This window comes from Balaenoptera musculus, chromosome 8 (genome assembly GCF_009873245.2).
Source record: "Balaenoptera musculus isolate JJ_BM4_2016_0621 chromosome 8, mBalMus1.pri.v3, whole genome shotgun sequence".
Lineage (NCBI taxonomy): Eukaryota > Metazoa > Chordata > Mammalia > Artiodactyla > Balaenopteridae > Balaenoptera > Balaenoptera musculus.
The window spans coordinates 78,657,642-78,663,274 of record NC_045792.1 but is presented as its reverse complement, the minus strand read 5'-3'; positions in this window follow the sequence as shown (position 1 = coordinate 78,663,274).

Sequence of the window (5,633 nt, the reverse complement as noted above, 5' to 3'; positions counted from 1 at the left end):
AGAAAAACTATATGAGAATGTGTATTTCATATTTAGGCAAGCTTGGCGATCATTTTAATCTCTTCCATGGGAACCAGTCTTCATTTGCGTGAACTCTGTAACTTGTGGTCTTTTCTTGGTAATGTTAATGTCCAGCAAATTCCTCCCAGTAACTTGTTTTGTGTGCCCAGAATATAGCTACTGGGAATGCAAGTATTGGCAGCCCCCTAGCAGGCCTTACTACTGGGGCCCGAACTGGTTAGTGTGGAATCCAGAAGCCTTCTGTGTATTCACTTTTGACCCTGAGTCATCATTTTACTTTTCCATCTGGGCCCTTCCACATTTATCTCTTGCAGGCTGCTGAAATCAACAAGTGAACTTGCATTCCTGCTTCTACGTTAGCCTGCACCAAAATATTGCTATAATGAGAAGAGAAACATTTGTAGAAGCTCTAGGAGTCTTAGATATTAATCATTTGACAGATAAAAATCAGGAGATTCTGGGCTTATGTTGATTACAGAGGTGAAGTGGTCTTCTTTTAAAAAAAGTCATTCCTCAAAATGATATTATTTCTGGCCCCTTGGCCGAGTCCAAGTTTCAAAAGGCAGTCTCTCTAAATCCAGGTTCTTTCGCACTACAAATAAACTGGTATTACCATGCACCCCGTAAGCAGCAGCAAGAGCTGTTTTTGCTTCAACCCATAGCACAGTTCAGAAGGTCAGACGTGACCACAGTATCTCCTGTTATTTCAGGGCTCACATGTGTTTGCCTTGGCACCATGTCCCTGGCATTTGGTTTCTGTTATTTTTCCATGGGTTTGGCTTGCAGGAATCAAAGAAGCATATTTTTGACAATAAGCGAAGTCCGGACAGATGAAGTATTCTGAACTGGTGGTGACTGGACCCAGTGGGAGGCAATACGTGCCTCCCCCACTTACATCCAGTAGCGTGGCCCTGACCCTGCATATGGTGAATGCGAGTGATGGAGAAGGTGGAGGGCTGCCCCACTCCGCAGGGCTGGCCAGAGCCTCATCCTTGCTCCCCAGCCAGACTCCACTGATGCTCAGCTGTCCCCATTCAGGGTACCTATTGAGACCAAAGCTAAACACTCAGGAGGGTGGAGGGCCTCCCTCGATGAACCGTTGTCCATTTTAGCCTCAGTGACAGCTGACTGTTGTCAGTGGGAAGATACTCAGATTGGCCCATTGCTGTGGCTTGGTTTAGTGGCTGCTGGGAGCTCTCTGCAGAATGTGTGTCTGGGAAATAGGCAATCACGCTGTATAAAACACAGTTAAGATCACCGCCGTGGGGTTAAACTAACAGCAGAACCCTCAGGGCCAGATTTTATCCGTCTGTAGGTGCCATAGAGTAGAAAAGGAAGTAGGCGGGGTGGGAAGGGCTGGAGCGTAGTACAGTGGTTCCCAAGCCTGTCTGCACATGGGGGTCACCTGGGGAGTTTCAAAAACTATCCATACCTGTGTTCCACCTCAAGAGGTTGTGATTCAATTGGTCTGCAGAGGCATCTGGGCTCTGGCAATTTTAAAAGGGCCTTAAGGGCTATGTGACTTTGACCAAGCCATAAAACTTTCTGAATCTCAGCTTTCTCATTTTCAATATGGGGGTGATCTTTTCTCCCTTATGTGGTTGTTATGGAGAGTGAGTATAAACGTGTTATGTTTTTAATACTAAAAATGTTGCATCAATAGAGTCATCAAGCTCTGCCATTTCCTAGGCCATATGGTCGAGTTGTTAATAGTTTGGGCTTCGAGGGGGCCTCCCTGGTGGCACAGTGGTTGAGAATCTGCCTGCCAATGCAGGGGACGCGGGTTCGAGCCCTGGTCTGGGAAGATCCCACGTGCCGCGGAGCAACTAGGCCCGTGAGCCACAACTACTGAGCCTGCGCGTCTGGAGCCTGTGCTCCACAACAAGAGAGGCCGCGATAATGAGAGGCCCGCACACTGCGATGAAGAGTGGCCCCCACTTGCCACAACTAGAGAAAGCCCTCGCACAGAAACGAAGACCCAACACAGCCATAAATTAAAAAAAAAAAAAAAAAAAAATACTTTGGGCCTCGAGTCATACCGGCCTGGGTTTGAATCCTGGCTCCACTGTTTGACCCTGGGCAAATGTCTTTTTTTTTTTTAATTTATCTTTTGGCTGCACCGCAGGGTATGTGGGATCTTAGTTCCCAGACCAGGGATTGAACCCGTGCCCTGTGTGTTGGCAGCGTGGAGTCTTAACCACTGGACTGCCAGGGAATTCCTGGGCAAATGTTTTTATCTCTAAATCTTCACTCCCCTTGTCGATAAAATGGGGATTTGTTCTTACCTTATAGAGTTGATGTGAGGATTAATGACAGATACACTTAGCATTTATGTAGGACAATATGAAATTACTATTTTGTAGCTTTAAAGAGGTAGACTATCAGCATTTTCATGTGTTTAACCTAATATTGAGTTTTCAGAAATGTTAGTATTAGTAACTAGTATTATTACTATTAATCAATATGACCTGGAGGGAATTACTTTACTTCAGAGTGTCTCAGTTTCCCCATCCATAAAATGGACACATTAAGATTTTGTCTTCTTCATAGAATTGCTATAAGTTTTCAGTGAGATGACGTTTGTGAAATCACTTTGAAGGTTATAAAATATGAGGAAATCATGATAACAAAAACATTCTTAGAAACTGGGCATCTCATGTATATAATGACAAATATTTATTCTGGGAAGGTTAGAGGGGTATATCTGCACAATATGAAACTTGGGAAGGGAATTGAGTCACATAGAGAAACCCTTGTCCTTTGGGATTCAGACAGAAAATTACTTTTTAAAGCCTACTCCAAGTTCACTACCACTGCAGCATCATGGAGAACAGAGAACAGTGAATCTCATGGCTCCCACCACAGGCAAACTTGTGTTATTGTTGAGGAGATGTGTCACGCTATCTGTGTAGGAATAACTAACACTTACATGATACCTACCACAAAACAGACCCTGCTAAAGTTCCTTACACGCTTGCTCTCATTTCATTCTTGGCGAGATCCCAATTTTTCACAGGGGAGGAAATTATTATCCCAGTTTTCCACAGGTGAGGAAATGGAGGCACAGAGAGATTAAATAACATGTCCAAAGTCACACAGACATAATATTAAAAGACATTCGAGAAATGGTGATTGTGAAAAACATTTGTGGCGACAAATACATTCAAAATCATAACAGATTATAACAACAAAATATTTTATCTAGAGCTCTTTTGTGCTTTTCTACCCCTCACTTTTAATATAGACTTTTTAACGAGGGCCTAAATATTCCTTGCAGAAAATGTCTCATGGCTTATGCTGAGGACAGCTTGCCCATGGTTTTTGGTTCTTGACCTCATTTTCATCCCTGACACTTTGGGTGGCCTTGGATGGGAAAAATAACTTCCCCATGTCTGTAGTTTCTCCACCTATAACATGGGTCTAATAATGCCTCCCTTGAAAGCATGTTGTGGAGACTAATGATCATAATGTCGTTTTTTGTGTGCAGACTGGAAACCCAAAGGGCCACCCAGGCTTCAGCCCTGTGGTAAAATCTTGGCTTCTCTTGGACAGAGACAAGAGTATTGCTTCTTGGTGGGCTTCCAAACCCTCTTGCTGTCTTCTCTTTGCGAAAGGGCAGTGCCCAGTCTTCTTCACACACAGCGTTACTTGGAGTAAGTTGCCATCCATACCCTGTGGTCAAGGGGTAAGTGTTACTGCTTATTACAAAGTTATGTGGGAGACATTTCCCACTAGTGTGGGTCACGAAGGCTGTGACAATGTCACTTGATGTGCTCGGGACCCAGTGGCGGGAATCCTGTTCCACAGAGCAAACACGCGGGATTGCCTTTCTGTCAGGGCAGAAACACTGGCCCCTGTGGTGCACAGTCTAGGAGCATAGGTATCACTTGGGAGCTTGTCAGAAACGCAGAATCTCAGGCCTGACTCCAAGACTACTGCCTCGGATTCTGCATTCTAACAAAATCCACAGGTGTTTGGAAGGCTCATTAAAGCTTGAGAAGCATATCTCCTCTTGGAACTGTAACAGCCATGACGCGCTTTGTGGTGGAGCTGGGAATCCACGCAGTCAAGGTTTATCGGGCTCCAAAGCCTGTGTTCTATCCTCTCCTCTGCTCTGCTTCCTCTCAAGGGATACAGATAGGGTTTGATTTCTTGCTGAAATGCCTTCGGACCTTCCGGGAAAACATCTGACCGTGGCTACTACAGTGGGGTACCTACTCCTCAGTTCGGGAAACTCCTGGAGGAAAGCAGCTTTTACCACAGTGTTTATAATTTTGTTACATTTGTGATTGGCTGCCTTTAAAAAAAAAAAAAAAGCTCAAGATGTTTCCTTGCCTGAGAAAAAAAGTGAGAAATCAAGGTGGGGTGGAGGAGGGAGGTGGGAAGTAGAGAAAGAAAAGAGAGAAGAAAAAAAAGAGGAGAAAGGAAAGAAAAAGTAAGCATTTGAGGAAAACCAATGTTTCAGGTTACAGTTATCCATCCTGGCTGTGGGGGTGAATAAATTGTTTGTTAACCTTTAAGGGCTGATGTTTTAATTAGAACATTTTTTTTAAAAAAAATGAGAATCTTTTTTGAAATAACTGATCAGTATCAGTGAAAGAGTATGCCAAAACAATTTATTCCTTTCTTTTCCACTCCCCTTTGAACTTATTTTTAGACTATTAAAATGATCAAACCAGCATGAAGTACCCAATAAATCTTCATATAATTATGACTTGACTTTGATTGCCATCCTCATGAAGCTGTACATAACTGTGACATTTATTCCTTTTTTAAGATAACTTATGCTATAGCCAGAATGATCTTTGAAAAGTGCAGATTTGAACTCCTGATGAATTACTTTATCTAGACATTTGATCATCAATGACTGTTATTATAAAAAGACAAAAAAGACAAACAACCAGGAATTATATCCTTTCCACTGGAAGTACACAGCACCACCCAAGAAATATTCTTACCAAAAGACAGGAGCTGAATCTCATCAAGATTCTGTATCTAATTACCAAGGTACAGGTAATACAGAGGTCACATAACTGTCACCTGGGCCTTTTGGAATGTTTACTCTTGGGTCAGTCTTTCTTGGAATCCAGGTGCCATGTGTGGAGAAGCTCCAGTCACATGGAAAATCTACTCATAGTCACTTTGGTTGACAGCCCCAGCTGAGCTCCCAGCTGGTAGCTGTCATTAGCTGTCACCATGTGAACGTCCAGACATCTTGGACATCCAGTTGACACATGACTACAACTGCATGAGAGACCCCCAATGTGGACTACTCAACTGATCCCTGTTAAACCACAGAACCAAGAGAATTCATAATAACTGCTTTGAGGCACTAAGTTTTGGAATGATTTGCTAAGTAGTGTTAGGGACTGAATGTCCCCTCTGCCCAAGTTCACATGTTGAAGCCCTAACCTCCAATGTGATGGTATTAGGAGGTGGGGCCTTTGAACTATAATTAGGTTGAGATGAGGTTATGAAGGTGTGGTCCCCATGAGGGAACTGGTGTTCTCATAAGAAGGAGAAGAGAAACAACAAGGTCTTACTGTATAGCACAGGGAACTATATTCAATATCCTGTGATAAGCCATAATGGAAAAAAATATTAAAAAATAT